The following is a 20072-nucleotide window of genomic DNA, read 5'->3' as shown; positions in this document are numbered from 1 at the left end:
CGCTAAGAATAGAAGGCAGCATTAGCCTCTGCCCATGCCTCTGTGTATACGTTTGTGGGCGAATGTATAAACCATGTAAATCCTCGTGGACTGCTCTGCAGAAAGTGCTGTGAAGAGAAGAAATGACCCGCATACCAAAGGTGACGACAGTCCAGCGGAGGCTTAGTAAGGTTGTTTAGAATTAGGAGTTTGCTTATACTTTAAAGCAACAAATCTAGTTGAATTTGTGCGTGCTTGTCACCTCAAGTTATGCTCTAAAAAAGGAACAGTTCCTCATTTTACAAGCTTAGACAGTGTGAAGCGTACTAGGTATAACGTGCAAAGAACAGGAAGTTTCTACAGCTTCAGGTCTTTACAGGAAGGAAATAAAGTCAGGATTTATAAATACAGGTTGATGTGGTTTCTAAAATTCTGCAATGTCAGATATTAATAACTAAATTTATTACCAAAAGAAACCCTTGAATATTCTTTTTCTTTGTCACATTACAAACTCAGACTTCATTTAATTGGGATTTTAGGTGATCGATCAACACAAAGTGATGTTAGGGCTAGAGAATATGACTGTCTGGAGTTAGGAAACATATTCCAAGTATTTTGATGTTTCATTTTTCATGCTATTGTAATATTAGCCAGTTGGACAGAGTCTCAAGGCAGCAGATGCTCACACTGGACTCAAATAACAATGTCCAAAGTGTTGAATGTCAAAGAAAGACGGAAGCACGGATGAGAAAGAGAGGAAAGAAGGAAACAGGTATTTATCACCACTGATATCGTCATCGAAGTGTTTACTAATATTATCGCTGTCTAATATTGTGCAGCACTACCTGAAGTTTCATTGTAAAGTGGAAGAGAAAGGATGTCAGCAGCCAAGAGCTTCACGGCAACTCTGGAGGAGCTGCAGAGAACCACAGCGCAGGTGGAAGAATCTCCTGACACAAATGAAGGAAACAAGAACTAAATCAAAATATTACTATAGAAAGGTTAGCCGGATGAAACGTTTCACCCATTACAGTCAACTCTTGACTGAGTAAAACACTTTTAAAGCTTTTTTCAAGGAACCTGGATGGATGTACGGACATTTCTTTCTGTAAAGCCACAATTTATTTTCCAACCCAAGCGGTCTGCAACCTGTGGTTCTTTGGACTTTCTTTGTAAGTTTGGCTAGAAATGAAGAAATATCTGTTTTTAGATCGGCATATAATAACAAGTGCAGGATTTTTACAGTTTTCAGTTTATCCCTACAAAGGATGACACTAAAATGTTTTTAGATCTGTTTTCTTGTCATTGGGTTGGAATCTATGATTTTTTAACACAATTTTCCATCCAACAGAAAAGAAAGATCCATCCTCTTTCCACATAAAAAATATGTTTATCTTTACTTTAGATACCAGAAATGGAATGGTGGTTCTTTAAAAATACATTTCCGAGTAGATATTTATCTAAAATTATAAGCCATCTTCTTTCGAAAAGCCGTGTGACATTTGCGGCTCTAAACCAGTCTTATGTGGTCGGCCTGAGAGCTAAAAGCGGCTCCTTAGGTTGAACAGGTTGCAGATCTACAAAGATCATTGACTGTTGACAGTATCCTAGAAACAACACGAGTACCACAGTCACTAGAGCACACATGCAAAAGGTATTTGACAGCATACATGTATCTACAATGTCCCAAAGGAGCAGCACTGTTCAAGACTCAGTGCCGTCTGTCAGTCTCTGAAAACCAGGAGTAGACGGTTAGGAGGCAAGACGGACGCAGCAGAGCGTTTTCAGAAGCGCTCCACATCAGATGCATGTGTGCGTTTGCACATACATGTGTTCAAAATGAAAGACGTGGACTCCCCTCCAGAGGCAGGGGGCTGTTTAATATTTCAGAGCAGTGATAAATAAGTCAGACAGACTGCAGAGAGATAAGGTGACTCTGTGGGTATTGGTGAAGCAGCGGGGTGGGGGAGGAAGAGGAGGAAGACCGGGAAAAAGAGGGAAAAGGAAAGATGATATGAAGAAGTGGAAACGTTTGAGCCGTAGCGATAAGCAGAAGCTTAGATAAATTAAATGAAAATGGAGAAATAAAGATATATTTGGGCCTTTGACAAAAATAATGAAGTCTAAACATAGACAGGAAGGATGCAGGTGGTAGAAAACAACCATATTATATCTTTTCAAACATGTGCAGCTCAGTTGACCAGTAAGGCATGAACAAGCAGGAGGAAGAGCTTTTCCCCACACGATTCCTGCTTCCTAAAAGCACCGACATGAAGACACTCGGGGTAAACGGCGAACTTTGATTTCTGTCAGCAGAAAAGAAAAAAAAAAAACAGGAGAGGATCAGAGAGAGGATCCTTCCTTCCGCCTCACCTACTCATCAGTAGGTGAGGCGGAAGGAAGGAGGGAGTCAGAGTGGAGATGGAAGAGAGGGGGACGAGACAGAGAGAAAACAGAGACGGTTACAGTACGGAAAGGTCAAAGCAGACAGAGAGCAAGAGTGAGGGGAGAAGATAACAAAAAAGAAGAAAAACCAGAAGCAGCTTTTTAGGGGAAGAATGCGTCCCATGGTGCCGCAATCTTCAGTCAGGCAGAGTTATTAACAAAAAGACGCTTAAGCTTCACAGACACGCGACCCACAGTGCTTTATTTATTTATTTATTATTATTATTATTTATTTATTATTTTTATTTATTTAGTGCTTTTATTTACATATCTTAGACTTGTTCACATATTATAAACATAGACTTTAGTGTATTAAGTTGGGCACTTCACAAATTTTTGTTTTTGGAACAGTTGCAAGTTTGTCACAATTCACGTAGGAGATGCAGCCGACATGTGGACGAAAAACTACTCATCAGAGTCGAGTCTAACGACCGTTTCAGTCATCCATTATTCTACTGATTATTCTGACAATCAAAGAAAACATATTTTTTGGGGGGGGATGCACAATATATCAGCACCAACATCGGTATCGGAGGAAGATTAGTCATTTTTTAACGAAGCAGTTTCGGTTCGATTAATAGAATTGGGCCGATACTAACCAATATTTATTTCCATTTTGTTTCTGGAGAAGGAAGGGAGGAGTTGGCTCATTTTATTGTCTAAATTGCAATAACATAGCATTCCTTCAGTGATTGCTTGATCACTATCTGTAGCAAAAGATGCATCTGCAGCTAAAAAAAGAAATGCATCCAACATCAACATGAGAAAAGCTCAGCACTCAACATTAAAACTATGTAGGGCTAATCTGCTGACCATTTTTTCAGTTAACCAATTAATAATTGGATAGCAAAGCTGCCCAATAGATTTTTTTTCTTTTCTTTTCTTTTTTTTACTTAATTTTAACCAGGTGAAGCTAAAACTGCCACTTGAGGACATCTTTACAGACAATTTGTTTTTTCTTTTTTACAGAGTATGTTGTTCTTTCAGTAAAGAGCCTTTTTTTGTCACTCTGCAGTTAACAACTAATCAATTAGTAAATTAGTTGACGATTATTTCAATAATCTATTCGTCATGATTAATAGAATTAATTATTTCAGTCCTAGATGAAATTGAACTTTTTGCCCTACATGCAGATTACTGTGTGGGGGAATACTAAAACCGCACCTCGCCTTGAGCACACCACCCCTGTTGGGGAACATGGTGGCTGTGATGGATGGAGCTAAATATAGGGCAAGCCTGGAAGAAAACCTGTGAGAGGCTGCAGAAGCCCTGAGACTGGGACAAAGGTTCCTTTACCAACAGGACAATGACAATAAACATACAGGCAGAGACACAACTGGGAGGTTGAGATAACACAAAAAGTCCAGATCCAAATTTAAAGGAGAATCTGTGGCAACATTACCAATGTGACGTCTATAGATACTTGCACTTTACAATAATAAACTACTTGGTGTTGGTCTATGATACAAAGTTGTGATAAAATGTGCTGGAGATGATTGCAGCGTGACGAAATGTTAGCGTCTCAAGGGGTATGAATGCATTTGACATGGACTATATGACAAAAATTTCCCTCACAAAAACTCTGCAGTAAGAATCCGGCGGGTTCTGACTACCAGAAGATGTGCTGAGCTGCAGCTCTGTGAAAACTTTAAGCTGTGAGCAAAGAGTTGCTTCTCATCCATCCACTTTTATCCTCCTCTCTTTTGAAAGAAGTAACTTCTTCCCCCACCTTTTCTCCACCTCCAAACAGCAGCTCTAAGCTCCTTCCTCTGCCATCTTGGCTAAATGCTTCGATATGCCAGAAGCGCTTTTTTTTTATTTATTTCCAAACAGCTTTGCCACTCTTTCTCTCTCTCCATCACTTCTCCACTCCTCATCCATCCTACTCAATCTTCTCCTCAGCTTCTTCTTCTATAATCTTCCTGTTTTGTTGTTCAACATCTTTGTGTGGATATAAAACTGCAGGAAGCATTTAAAACTTATTTTTAAAAAGGTCAATAAGTGAGAAAGTAATTAATTGAACAGTTAAATATATATATATAAGATGATGGTTATAGAGCTGACGGGGAAAATCCTAAATTAATCCCAATCTCGCCGAGGGGGATTAGTGACAATCTAACCTGCCCTGCTGTCTCTTCCTTGCTTTATAAACTCATTTTAGTGGCGCTCTCAGGAAGCGAGCAGGGATCTTATACGAGCCTTGAGCTGATGGCATTAGCTCACATCACTATAAGCTTCTTCTGCACCACACAAATCAATTACAAACCCTGCTTATCTGCCTCCAAACTTGCCATCCATCCACAGCCATCACCATCAAGTGGCCCCACGCACGCACGCGCACACACACACACACACACCCCCACACACACACACACACACACACACACACACACACACAGAATAAATCTCTGTTGAAAGAGGCCCGTTTACCAACATGTGGGAAGTGATATATGTAGGTTAAAGAGGGCAAAACATTTCAAATTAAAGTGATGACGCCTCTAAAGTCAACATTGAAAGTGCATTCAGGCATTTTTGATGGCTTTAAAGTAGGTAAACAACTAGAAAAGAAAATGTACGTTTTAATTATGTTAATTTAGGTTGCTCAGGTCACAGCATGTGAACAACTTACTTCACTTTTTTCTTTATCTCTGAATGCTTTAAATGTAAGGCTTATAATAGACGCAAAAAAATTAGATGTGTGGCTTTTCCTCGTCCCGCTAGTCTTATCCTCCGCAGTTGTCATGCTTGGGGATTACAGGCAATTAGGTTGGAAAAATCCAGATTAGAATCAACTTTTAGTCCCAATGCTGGATTAAGTATACTTATAGCAGTTACACCGATGAACATATGGGCTAAAGCTTCAATCTGTCTACAAATACCTCTTTAAGCCATCATCCTATAGTTTCATTAGGCATCTTGTGCTTTGTAAAAGGATTCATGTAGCTTGAACTTTTAAAAAAACTTTTTTTTTTTTTTTTTTACAATCAATCAATCAAATTTTATTTGTATAGCACATTTCAGCAGCAAGGCATTTCAAAGTGCTTTACATAATTAAAAAAACAGCATGTGACATTGAATAAACAGTAAGAAAGCGAAAGATTTTGTAAAAAAATTTTTTTTTTAAAAAAGATAAAAACATTAAAATCCGCACCCCTTTTCAACCAAGGGGGACGACACACTGTTGGGTGTTGTCGTGTTTTAATGGGATTTTATGTGATAGACCAATGTAATATAGTGCAAACTGTAAAGTGGAAGGAAATTACACATGATTTTATTGCAGTTTTCAGACATTTTTTCTTTACAAAAACAAACAAAGTAAAACTCAAACTTTGATAAGGATGAGAGACATCGTCATTGACAAATCAAATGAAAATATGAGAGCTGACATCCAATTATATTGAATTAAAACTAGTGACAAAATCGTCATTTGAAACAACTTTTGGTTAGGTTTCACTAACAGTAAATCTGTTTGTATACTGCTTTTTTTGTAGGACACATATTCCTCTATAATGTCATATTGTAGTGGATAAATTTATGGTAAAACTTTACAGAGTAAAATTTTGAACGTTTCAGTTGACTAAAACTGGAATAAAACAACAATTATTTCAGACATCTCAAGCGTGACGAAAACAAACTCTAAACATTCTGGCCTTCTTTTAACAATGGCGTTCTTCTTTCCACTCTGTCATGAAGCCCAAATTTGTAGATTGCACATCAAACAGCTGCTCTGTCAACAGATCAATCCTTGTGAGCTGTATATCTCTGGAGTCACCATGGAGTTCTTGGCTACTTCTCAGGATTATGTTCCCTCGGTAGGTTTGTAATTGTTCCGCACTATTTTCGGATGACTTGGAACGTTGCTCTGGGGGATGATCAAAGCTTGGGAAAGTAGTTTTATCACCTAACTTTGCTTTAAACTTCTCCACACCTTTATCCCTGCTGTGTTCACTAATGGTCTTTAATAAACCTCTGAGGTCTTTACAGAACAATTGTGAAGGCTAAATTACACCCTGGTTGACTCCATTTACTTATGAAAAGACTTCCTCAGGTAATTGGTTGAACAGGATTTCATTAAGAGATAAACAGAGTAAAGAAGGGCTGCTCTACTTTGTTTGTGGGAATGAAAAAAGTTGAAAGGGACACTTTTGCAAGACATTGTAGCCTTAGAAGCTTGGGCCTAAAAAAATCCAACCTGACCCGGCCCGAGCCCGTAGGCAACGTTTCCAAGTCCAAACTATTTTTTAGACCATCATTATATAAGAAGTGCAACTACTCCTGTTTTTAGCTTTTGTCTATCTTCTTCCAGCTCCATTTGTCGCTTGTTGTAGCCGCAGGGTGAGTTAAGTGAAAATCATCAGGGATGTGTGATTGATAGGAACCAATTATGCATGCAGTGTGCTGCACTTCTTACAATCTGATTAATTTCTTTATTTCCTCAATAAGTTAAAGTATCTACTCCTCTACTTAGATTATAACAAGTAGACTAACACATCTTCACATTGTGCGTTCTCTTTTGTTTGTTTTTTCTATGCTTTATGCATTGCAGGCTTATTAAAAGCACCACAGTAGCTAGAGCCCAACCCAGCTATCAAGCAAATAATTTTGGCCCCACCCTGCTGGAATTTTGGGTCAGGCTCAAGCCATAAATATTAACTCTACAAAGCCGCCAGGTAACTTCCTAGTGTCATAAAACCTCTTCCAGCAGATTAAAAAAACAAAAACAAAAAAAAAACAGAACAAGATCTGACAAGAATAAAATCTCTCTAAAATCTTTACAAGAATAAAATCTCAATCTACACGACAGTGTAAACTCTCCTAGATCCTAATATGTTAACATACTCTGACTGCACACATACCAAAACATTCAAAGAGAAGAACGATTTCTCTCCTTCGCAATTTTAATCACAACAAGCAGACATTAATGACATTCTTTGGAGTCTGATCTCCATCTTATCCCATGAGCCTTTGCTGCAGTGTAAATTAAAGACAACCCAGCTTAAGACTGGTTCACCGCAGAGTTTATTTGAAGATCTGCCCCGCTCCTGAATAGGAACCATGTGAAAAATACCGAACTGTTAATATTAGCTACATTCCTCTAGTCTTGTAAGGATCCATATCTGGAGAGGCTTTGTGGCACATGTGTGCACCAGACCGGCTCAAACATGCAACATATGTGCGGAAAAAATCAAACGAACTTAAGGCAAGAAGAGAAACGAGCTGAAACTAAAAAATAAAGCCGTAAAATATTTTATAATGAGATGTTTAAAAATTAAAAAGAAAAGTAAGCTCAGACAGCCCCTCTCTGGGTTCTGGGTCTGTTCCACCAGAATGCACCTGCCTCAACCTTCTGGTCCATCTGGGCAATGCAAAGAGATGCAGAGCCACAATCATGCCTCAGTTCTTTTGCATAACACATACACGCGCGTGCGTGCGCACGCACACACACACACGCACGCACACACACACACACACACACACACACACACACGCACACACACACACACACACACACACAAGGTAACACAAATGTCACTAACTCTGAACAGCTGTGACTTCATACCTTCTGTCAGCCAACATTCTTCTCCAGTCGTCTCTCACTGCCAAGGCAGCTAGCAGGCAAACTCTAACTGACTCATCTATTTTCCTCAATCACACACACATACACACACAAACAATTGTGGAGCTTGTGCTCACACACAGGCCTAGGTCTGTGGACCTGAATTCAAATTGTGGACAATTCTGCACAAAACCTTCTTTTATTTAGGCATTTTATATAACTGCCTTCTACGTGCAGAGTTCCCCCATTTTAAAACAAAGAGTTGATTAAACTAGTTGGTCTTGTCAGCTTCTGCCATTTGATAATCAGATTTAAAGACTGCTAATCAGCTCCAAACAAAAAAATAAACATCAGACTAAACAATTTGCTTGTGCGGATGTAGCCAAGCATTACACATTCAGAGCCAGACCTCTGGCTTTGCAGCCTCTCAAGATGGATTTTAAACCTGCAGCTCCAACATAATCAGCAGGTAGGGAATTTGAAATCAGGGAAACGCCACATGAGATGCCTTGTTAGGGCATGGCATCCTGCAGCTGAGTGTGAAAAGCAGAATACGGTTTTGTGCAAACAGTGAAGTTGAAGCAATCAGAGATGCGTGACATAATTAGCTGGTGGCTGGAATCTGCAGACACTGCTCTAAAAATGGACTTTAACAGAAATTAAAAATCTGATTTATTTATTTTTTCCCCTCCAGAGCCGTGAAAGGAGAGCACTGTTGTAGGCAGTGGTACTGACTACAACACTTTGCGGTGTGGAAGTTGTTTTTGTGGAAAAAGAGACTCAAAGCTAGTTATTGTCAGCATCAGTGAAGTGTTTAAGGATTTGTCAAGGGAAGCACAGAAGCTGAAAGCAGGATAAATGTCAGGCTACAGTGAGTTAGATCTAAGCAGGTATTGGGGAAAATGGACAAAACTAATGATAAATCTCATCAATGTGAAATTTCTCAGTTTTATACTTATGACAAGTCAACTTTGATCTGTTGTGGGACTTACTGGGTTAGGAAATGTTGACTGTTAAGGTAAATGTTCCCATTTAAGCTAAAGGTCAACTTGACATGGATTACACACAAACACCGGTGTTTGCAGTTAACACTAACCATGCTAGCCACTAGGGCTGTGTAATAATATAAATTTTGCAATATATATTGATAATTTCTTTTCTAGAAAAAAAATCGATATTCATCCTCAAGTATAAATATCGAGTCATACTTGCAGGGTGAGCAGAATGACATCCAACTGTCACCCTGCTCACTCACTGCTTGCTTCGCCGGGAGAGTGATTAGGTCATCAGGCTTAGAGTGATTCCTACAGATGTTAAGTGTCAAGGTTAAAAAGGTATCAAACTATTCAGAGCATGCACTTTACAAATGCATGTAAGCTACAGTTTGTACTGTTTCAATTAAAAGAAACATGTTTTCTCACCACTTCTTTGATTCATTTTGTCCAGCTGTCAACTTTAAGTCTGTGTCCATGTCCAACCAGAGCCAGGTATTGTGTAGTTGGTGCTTTTAATCAGTTTTCAGTTAAATTAATCCAATCCAACTCTGTAACAGTCACAAAATGTCACCAAAATCACTCTGTCCCTCTAAAATCTTTCAGAAAAATCGCAAAAGTGTATTGAATTGTATCGTTTACTGAATATCGCAATAAAAATTGTATCATGATACGAGATATATATATATATATGTGTGTGTGTGTGTGTGTGTGTGTGTGTATCGTATCGTATCATGAGATTATTGTATCACTACAGCCCTACTAGCCACTACTATGGGGAACTAATTTGTGAAATTCTGAGAAGTTGTACAACACTCACTGCTCTCTTTCCAACACGTGGTGTAACGACACCTCATAAACATTCAGTGATCTATCCCAGCACTAAGGCTGAGGCTGGTTACAATGAGCAAATGATTTTATAGTTCAACACATACGTAAATTAGAACTTTTTCCTTTTAAATATTAATTTGAATACCAGCCGTTTTTTGTTTTGAATGAGTCTTAAAAGGAGCTACAATCTGTCTTGTAAAAGATCAAAGGAAATGTTTTATTTAATGTTAGTTGGATTTAATTCATTTTATACATACCTCTATTCTATAACCTGGAGGCCATTATTGTATATGTTCAATGCTACAGAGAGACACGGGTCTCTAACCATCAGCCATTTACTATAATAAATCTTTTTGAATTGGTTAGTATGCAAGCTGGAAGTAAAGTTTTGTCAACTTGGTATTGTAAGAATTCCCTTAACTGTAGCTGACAGATCTCAAATCGCTGTGAGGTTGATGGAAATAAGTCTTTGTGGGGGAAGAGGTGGAAGATAACAAGAGAGTGTAGTCTATTTTAGTTGATGGTCACAACTGAAAACAACTCAAAATTAAAGTCTTCATATCAGAGGGATACCAAGCAAAGTTAGCACCTTTTAACACTAACAGTCTGGTCCTGTTTTGTCAAGGATTCTTGTTTCAATATGAAGTTACGTGGTTTGAGCTGGCTGCATGTATCAATCTGCTAAGTCATCTGTGACTCATTTTGCAAATAAATAAAAATATAACATAAAATAAAAACTATTGTATATTTTGGGTCTGTTGTGAAGCAGCATAAAAGTTGGTATGTTCCTATGCTTTACTGGTCTCGTACTTGTATAAAGTTTATCCCTGTGGTCAACTGATCCACCAGATCAGCTAATAAGGTGGATTAAGAAAGAGAGTGCATCTGATTAGCTAGTTAGCTTTCGCCACCATTTAGGATGTACTTACCTTTCTGGAAAGCTCACAGGGATATATCTTTCTACTAAGGGCGAAGGTACTACCTCCATAGACCATTACAAAAAAGTTTATTACCCTTGCAGGTCTTTTTGTGATTGGGTTAAGCAAAATACACTAATTACTGTGTAAAACACTGTCCGCAGACAGTTAAGATTTCATAGTCACACTTATTGATTGTGTACGTTTCCCATAATCTGAATGGACACTAGCAAGTCTTATAAAGTAGTTGGGCACATAGTCCCATTTCTTCTCTACCAAGGCAGAGAAGAAATGCCTTGGTAGAGAAGGCATTTCATCTCTGCCACCTGTCAGTGTTGCACAAAGTGGCAGTCTGGCTGATGCATGTCCTTGCAGTATTAGCCAACTCTCAACCTTATCAGCTCACTGTTGAATACAAAACAGTTGGCTGTGAACGAGGTTTCCGGGCAATCGGCTATGGAAACGATAGACTACAGCGTCGTAAAAATTTCCCTTTGCATGGCGGACGCCCACTTTGAGTCTGCATTGAATCCGCATCAGCTTCTTCTCTGTGGAGTGAGGTACGCCCAAGTACGTGGTGGCCTTTACTTTTGTTTTTGTCCTGTCTTTTTCTATATTTTTGGAGCCTTTCTTTGCACATCATTCAAATCTACAAATTATGGATCTGGTCAACCGATCTCTCAATGCAATTGATCAAATTTTCAACGAGAAGTCTGGGCACAGGAGAGCCCTCTTGTCCTGCAGGGACACAGCCGGTGGGATTCACCCTGGATTTATTCATGATAACAGGATTTCTGCTGTTTGGAGCTTGTGGGTTCCTGGATTATCGACAAATTTGTGACAGACTTGGCCGAACTAGCAAACACTTAGACTGTTGGTGTGGACAGAGACCGACCAGGACTCTAAAACTCACTAACGGGATGGAATCGATCTTGGAGAAGTTGCTAGTTTCGGCTCAGTGGAACGACCAAACTAATTTAGATGATTGGGAACTGAGATGTATCAGAGAGACTTTAGGGAAGATTGAAATTTATAATCTTCCCGACCTAAGACATTCTGTTTCTGAATTGGCTTTCTCCGTGTGGCCTTGGAAGAGCTGCATATTTCTAATCTCCTTGGAGATATGTAAACACAACGCCCCTCCCTCCTCACCCCCTTCCTGTATCCATGGAGCTATGGAGTTGAGCGCTCCCAAGGACATTCCTCGATAAAGACCTCTATCGGACTATGCCAGAGGCCACAGTCACCTGGCTTCATAGCCCTTTGACGTCACCGCCTTCACTCATGTCTTTGTTTTGCCCCTTTGTTTTGTCTGAATGTTGCCATCTGCCCTCATGTGTCCTTTCCTCTTTTCCTTTGGTTTGTTATTTTGTTTGTATTTCCTTTTAACTCATGTAAAGCACTTTGAATTGCCTTGTTGCTGAAAATATGCTATATAAATAAAATTACCTTACCTTACGCCTGCTCTTGTCCGTAGGTGTATCACCTTTTGCGGCTTATTACACAAAAAATATCCACCTCTATGCACACCATATGTCACCAATTAGATTGAGTTTTTATGCCCAATATTAAGAATTAGAAATGGCTAAATTTCCAAACATCAGGTGAGAGTTTTACTAAATTGGCCACAAGACTGTGGCTTACCTAGCCATTGGGTAATAGATAAGAAACTGACTTTTGTTTAAAACAGTCATATGTTGTAAAACCCATCAGGCGAAAGGAAGCAGTGACAGAGGGTGAAAATCTTTACTATCCAACACACCTTTCGGCTTTCAACCTCTTGTGACATAAGACCAACTTGCAGAGAGGAGCTCAACACCAGAAAGCCCAAACTTCATAAACCTCCAGTAAAAATCCACCCACACAGCATGACTTATACGTGATGTGATGAGTGTGTCTAAACATTGACCTTGTGGCTTCCTTCACTTGATGAGGTAGGAGGAGATATATTTAGACAGGAGGGCTTAGCAGAAGGGACAGAGTGTTAAAAAATTAAACCGTGCCAGCAGTGCAGGGTGGTACAAGAAAGCTGATGAAGGTTCTCTTATCTCCTACCTGTCATACAAAATGCATCAGAAGGTCTTCTTAAGCACTCTACTAGGTTGAAGCAAAGATGCACAGCGACAAAAGATGTTATTACACTTCACAAACAAACCATTTGTTAGCTTTCTAGAAAATAATGCAGGACAAAATGAGACGGTAAAACATATCCAGAGCTCGACAGACAACAATGTTCATCCATTTACATGTTATATTTTCCCCTCCAAGAGTTCTCACCTCAATCACATCTGGAGGGATTTCTCACCACACAAACAGCAAACATCCCCATCAAGGACAAACTACTCAATTACCAGGAGACTCTTCAGGAGAACCCGCTAGTCTGTTTTCTGCTGCAGGAATCGTTTTCCAAGAGAACATGACCTCATGTACTTTCTGCTTCACTTTACTTCAAGGAAGAGATGAAATAGTGTCAGCTTCAATTGACAAGCAGTACTGCTGATCCTTTTTAGGAGAAGTCCTATACTCATCTAATCTACAATGAAAGTCAATACTCAAGGGCACATTGCTAATATGATTTCACATTTTAAGTGCACTGCCAGCACTTAAATAACAATTTCAAATGATTTTCTTGAAGCAAGGAGAACCTCCAGCTCCATTGTTTGGTAGGAAAAAAATTACCAGCAGTTGGACACAGGCAGTGTTAGTCATGCAATAAATGGAGTTAGTCAACCAATGGTCACAGAGACAGAGAAAAGTATGGATTTCCTTCAAAAAGAGAGTCATATACTGCTTTTACAACTCAAAGGCTTATTATTTTCCAGCTATGATTCATCTATTTGCATCAATTGAATTCTATATTAGGTGCAAAGTGAAGAAATCACCATGGTAACTAAAAACAAGCAGTTTTCAGTTTTTAGTTTCCAGTTGCAGAAAATATGGCTGGTCAATGTGAGAAAGGAGCTATCACTCTGACTTAGCCGTTTTAAATCTACATCTGTGAAGCTAAAGGCTGCATACTGTTATGCCAGACTTATAATCACTTGTTAGCTTTTTTTATACTTCCTATGTTAGTCAAGAAGCAGACTGGCAAGAAGGTGCAATATTCTGCACATTAAGCACATTTGCTACCCTGATCATTGTGTTCCTACACAATTCCACTCAATTCTCATCTCCCTTCATTGCGCCGTCCGAGATTTCTTCCATTGAGCTCGATTTGTCTGACTGAATTTCAACCAGGCCAATCAGCAATCAGAAGAAATTTGGAAAGATGTTGTCGATTTTCTGCGCCGTCTTATAATTGTAGTGTGTCAATGGTAGTTCTTTATCAATGGCAGCAGAGGAAGTGAACAAAGCCATTCAATCCATGTTGACTATGCTTCCAAATATTGAATTAACACTAACCATCTTGTTCGGCTCAGAATTTCTCTCTTCCCAGTGAGAGATGGTTGTTTAATACCATGGAGCTTACAGATTTCCGGTAAGCGTTGAACTGGCATTACAGGCAAAAGTCAGCGATTGGGTAAAATTTAAAATTTCAACGGAGTCCAGGCCTCTAGCTAGCAATCATTTGTCAATGGTTTTTACCAGGCTACACATTTACAAACAACCAGTCTAGACTTGGCAGGTTTTCACCTCCAGCTGAATTTTAATCACATAAAACAAATGTTGTAAAAAACAATATCATCCATCCATTCTTTCATAATGAATATTAAAAAAACAACTTTGAAACACATATTAGATATATGGATATTTTTCAGAATTGTCCCCCGTACATCTTTGAGTTGTTAATGTATTCTAAGAGGACTGGGGGAGGCAGTAGATCACATTGGAAAGCTTGTGCACCCTGTACAAAGCCTCAGCACTTAACTCAGTAACCCTTGTTCCATTCAAGTCTTTGCTTTATGTCACTGCCTTCCCTTTCTCTCCTCGCTGCCTTTAGCCGAGTTAGAAGGCAGAAAAAAAGAAAAAGAAAAGAAGAAAGCCTGACTGATAATTTCAGCGCAAGTGCCTGTGAAGTCTATTTACTAGAACCGCTGAGTTAGTATGAATCAGATGTGTGCTCCTGATAGATCTCTGGCTTTTAAAGTTATAGATGCGCCTCTCTGTGGAATGGAACAACAAATTGTCGGGCTTATCTCTACCTGAACCGTCAGCGTTATAGTGCATGCTTGCAACACACATTAATTGTTTTACACACACTGATGTACACACTTGTGTCCTTGCTCTCTGTAATCCTGTAATGCCAACAGAGCAATTAGTCACATGCCAGGTCTTTCTTTCATCTCTCCAGTGAGAGCGAACTCACGAGAAATTCTGACTTCTTAGTACGTTAATGGCATTACTTCTCCAGAAAAAAAAATTTGTCCAACTTAAAAATCTTCTTTTTTTACTACGAAAAAAAGGATTTTATACTAAGCAACTGGAATAGCTGGAAAAATTAATCTGTAAAGTAGCATTAAAGCAAAACTACAAGCCGAATTAGAAGACAGACAGCAGACATATAAAAATAGCAATCATCTTCTGCTCCGAGATCTCCCATCGCCTCCTTCTCAGCAAGACATCGTATCCGTTACATCCACCCTTACAATTAAATGCCCGTGGCCGAAACTGCATGTAAGACTGAGACAAGATGGAGCAGACAAAAAACAACTAACACAATAAGCAAAGGCAAAACGATGCCCACAGAAGACGGAGAGGATATGTTGTTGTGAAGGTGTTCTCTGCACTCTGCTGTAATTTAGTAGCCGACTCAGCCACGGCCTGACTGTGAGACGAGGATGGAGTGCAGCTCGCGTTGCTGCTTAATGGACGGAAAGCCTGAGGTTATCAATTCCATGCTGGTTGTTTTTTTTCTTAAGTGTCAGGTAAAAAGAAAAAGAAAGAAAAAAAATCAATTTTCATTTAATCAGAAACCTGGACACGTTCGCAGATTGAGGCTGCCGATGGACACGCTCACATTAAACGCCAATTTTAAACAGTGGAGAGTGAATCTACAGCGCAGTGCGAAAGTGGATGTGTGGCAAAAAAAAAAAAGATACCTTAGGGGGTGGAAAGGATATTCCATGTAGAACTGATTGATGATCTGCTAGAAAATTAAGTCATTTTTAACAAGCTGCTAAAGCACCGACAGCAAAACTGATGTGAGTTTTTCCTTCTACCTTTCAATATCTCACTTCCCATAATTTTAACTAATGCTACTAAAATATTCAGATCACTCCTGATCATAGGAACCGTAGGAATACCTCTGAAAATACAGATTTCTCTTTTGTATGTAGTTTTATTTTAAGGTGCCCCAGGCTCAGTACTTTGGGGTTTTAGCCGTTTCTTTCCTGAACAAAGCCACTGATGGAGTGATTGCTGCCGTTACTATTCTCGTCCTTCTGTTACTTTTCAAAGAAAGTACTCCAGGCTCAGTGCTCCTCTGCTTTATAGCCAGTCTGTTTTGTCGTTCCTACAGAGATGGCAAGAAAAGCCCCAGTGCAGTAGAAGCGTTTCCAGAACAAATGTGCGCAAAACTTTGTCGATATTCCACTAATGTCGATAAGACACAATTTCGCAATTGTGCTGTTTCCATTAAATAAGAAAAGCAATATTTTAAAAAAATCACAGGTGAATAAGTTAGTTCATGTGGTAAGTCATTGAAGAACTTAGTGAATTCTCTTTTGCCATCATCCTCCTACCACTTGCTGTTGTCTTCTTCAACTTTCAGCCAGTTGTAATAATTTGGGTAATCCCATGGTCAATGGAAACACTGCTAGTGGCCGTGTTTCCACAAAAAACAAACTGGCATCGGTCAAAATTCATATCTGCAGGTTAGGCTTTTAAAAGATCGGTAATTGGGAATCGGCCAGAAAATTGCAATCGGTACACCCCTAGTTTCTATTGACCACAATTGTGCAGTTTGACATTATGAAAACAAATTTGTTTCGTGGAAACACGCCAAGTTCGAAAAAAAAAAAAAATACATGTTTTTGATCAATAAACCACATTTGTAATGGAAACGCAGCTGGTGTCTCTTTCCTAGCTTCTTGAACATTAAGTGACTGCTGTGAAGTCAAAGACTTGACTAACTGATTTAAATGAAATTGTTTACTAATCTGGATTTCATGTAATTGAATATGAAAGTTCACTGGGGCGGTTATTTGCAGTTAATTTGGTGCTACGTACACAAAAAGAACTGAATCACAAAAGAAAGGCGTGATTTCTTAACTTCAAGTCAAGACTTTGTGAACTCGCTGATGCAGCCCTGAACAATAGATTGATGTTGACATGAGCAAGGCTTTGCTTTAATGGCACAGTGTGGTTTCACTGAGACAATCGTTTGTGTGCACAAAGAAATAAAACTTTCTGACAGCTAACCAACAAGCCAGCTGAGGCATATTGTATTCTTGGCTCTGCCTTGGGCCACAATGCTCCCTACTGCGTAAGTTTATTCAACAGGTTTTGGGCGCGGGGTAATAAATCCAGATTTGCCAAATATAGAAACTTGTTTTTCATGGTTACTGTCTGCCAACTTGTTTCACAAAATATAATGCAACAACTGATGCCACCTCACTCTTTATACTCAAACGGATATTAAAAAAACAAAACATTCCTTTAAGGAAGTTTGTGAAGCTCAGTTTTAGAAATCTCCTGAAATAGAGAGAGGAAGCAGAGAGGGAAAAGCTCTACGAACGAAAAAAAAACAAAAAAAAACTGAAGACAGCAGCAACCCATTGACTACTTTTGGTCAAAATCTACTGAAGTGCACTCAGCTTCCACTAAATCTAATTTTCCCCTGAGAGAACGACAACTTCCATGGCCATGCGTGGATATATTTAGCGCGTTATTGCAGAGCGTCTGAACTTTGAATGAAGACGTCGTCAGGCCGTGGTGGTCTTCGGAGAGATGACGTGGTTTCTATAATGCTTAATGCAGACTTTGAAGAGAAAAGATCAAGTAATTTTTTTTGGGGGGGGGGGGGATGGGGGGGTTGTGCTTTGCCTTTAGTTGCATCAGTGCAGTCAGTAGAGAGCCTGGTTGAAATCCAGCTATTTTAAAAGGATCTTGTAGTGAATTACTTTTTCTTTCTCGCCTCTTAACCCACCAAAAGAAACGACAACATCAAACTGTTTGATTCAAACCGCAGTGGAGAACCTTTTGAGAATCGCATCAGAGTTGCTGTGAGTCAGACTACACCTGTATTCTCACTCTGATTGTGGCAACACATCTATTATGTTTAACGGTTGTCTCTGGCATTCATCATCAAGGCATAAAAATACATGGAAAAATTTTTAAGCACCTCCATTCCCATTATGAAACAGTGGTTGAGTTGTTGGACTCCTCCTTCATTTACTCAAGTGTCCAAAACTGGATTGGTGATTTCCTGCAGCGGTCACGACCGGTAAAGTCAGCTTCGTGACACTTCGCCTTAGTTTTAAAAGGAAACCTATCAAAGTGGATTGTGGGGAGGTTTCAGCTGACAGAGCAAGAATTTCAGTGCATGCCCTTACCTTGACTCACTGTCTCCAAGAGAGGTTTTATGTCGAGCGCTTCATCCTTAATTCACTTCATCCTGACATGTTGTGTAAACCTGAGCCAAATTTTAGATGTATTCAAATTACCAGTTGGTAAACTTAAAACTGGAAAATGAGCCCAATTGGAGCGAGATAAATAAATGTCAACCACTACTTTTTTTAAAAAAGTATTCATGCGCCTTTTAAATTTTCACATTTTGTCACAAATTTTCTTCTTTTTTTTCATTTATTTTTAGGGATGCACAATATATTGGCAACAACAGTTATCAACTGATATTAGTCACTTTTTAATATATCGCATCAGTCAGATAAATAACTTTAGGCCAATATTAACAACCGATATTGATTTCCATCTTGTTGGTTTGTTTCTGGATGGGGAGGGGAAATTGGTCATGTGGTATTTATTTGTTTGGTCATGTGACAGTAAAAGTGAAAACTAAAGTGGCTTAACAGAAAAGCAGTGAAGTCAGCGGTATGCTCATTTTTTTCAGTGTCAAAACAATAGTGAAATATATGTAACATCGGTAAATATTGGTTATTGGCCATCACAGCAATACTATCGCAAAACATAGGCCCACATTTTCAAATCGGTGCATTTCGGTGGCGTTTAATACAAATGGGCTTTTGTATTAAACCCCATTTCACTCTTCTACCCCTAAATGAAATCTAGAGATGATACTTTAAGTTTTTTTTTTTTTTTTTTTTTTTACAAATAAATATCTTAAAAGTGTGGTGCATATTTATTTTCAATCTCCTTTACTATGATACCACTTAATGGAAAGCAGTCAACCTGTACATAATTTCATTTTGGTATGAATATAGATCATCTGTGAGAGCGTCAAATATTTGGTAAAAAACATTCATGAACATCATGAAAAACAGGTAGAACAATAAACAGGTCAAAGATGAGTTGTGGAGAAGCGTACTAACCATAGGCATTCACCTGGAACACATCATCCCCAAAGTGTTGCGGTTTATTGGCAGCATCATAAGCTGCCATTAAAATAAAATATAAACTTTTGGAAAATCTGGATTTTGTTTTTTCACTAATGCATTCCTTGGGTTTTCAAAGTTCAGAGTGATGTTAGCCCACCAAGGAACTGGGAGAGGGGGGGATTTTTTACAGCTTCTATTTATTTTGACATTGAAATCAGGTCAACTCAAGGACAGAGCAATTGAAATGAAAGCCAGTTTTCTAAGACACTTTTTTTTTAATGAGGAAAAATTTCGTTTAAAATTCGTTTAAAAACGATTAAAATTGGAATAGAAATCTGGTATATATATATATTAAAAAATCCAAGATTTTATTTTCAGGCCATATAACCCAGTCCTACCTTGTTGCCATGGTTACGCATTATAACAAGTGTTTCAAAGTTAGCGAAAAGGTCCTTTAGCTGCACAGCATCCAAAACCAGAGTGAATAATTGTACAAACATGCAATGCCTCAACCAAAAATAAACAAATAAAGTGTAGAAAAGGAACAAATCAGAACAAAACGTTCTGATCTTAAGTGGTTACTACACTGCAGTTTATGGCGGTAAGACGACAAAATGTGGAGTAATTCAAAGGGTAACAATGCCTTTTCAACCCACTGTATAATCTTAACTTGACACATGTATTACAATCCACCTTACAAATTAATTCCTGGCAAAAAATGTACACCTACTCTAAAACTCCTGCAACCGATTAATAAGATGGAGTTATTTTAAACGGATAAATAACATTTTTAGGTCAACCTGGTATCCAAATTTTATTACAACAACAACAACAACGAAATACTAAAACTAGACCAAACTAGACTAAATTACACCTTAGTGCTCCGGCACAATGGATA

General features: G+C 38.8%; 1 protein-coding gene across 2 annotated transcripts in view; it reads right to left on the bottom strand.

Moving 5' to 3' along the window:
• Nucleotides 1–20072, bottom strand: part of ppm1lb (protein phosphatase, Mg2+/Mn2+ dependent, 1Lb) — a 51696-nt gene that overhangs the window by 30622 nt on the left and 1002 nt on the right. The gene's annotated exons all lie outside the window — the stretch shown is intronic.

Source organism: Poecilia mexicana, unplaced genomic scaffold (genome assembly GCF_051168715.1).
Source record: "Poecilia mexicana isolate PSO_F unplaced genomic scaffold, ASM5116871v1 scaffold_13, whole genome shotgun sequence".
NCBI classification, from domain to species: Eukaryota; Metazoa; Chordata; class Actinopteri; order Cyprinodontiformes; family Poeciliidae; genus Poecilia; species Poecilia mexicana.
Note: the sequence above shows the minus strand (reverse complement) of the source record. Positions and strands in the feature narration are given on the sequence as shown.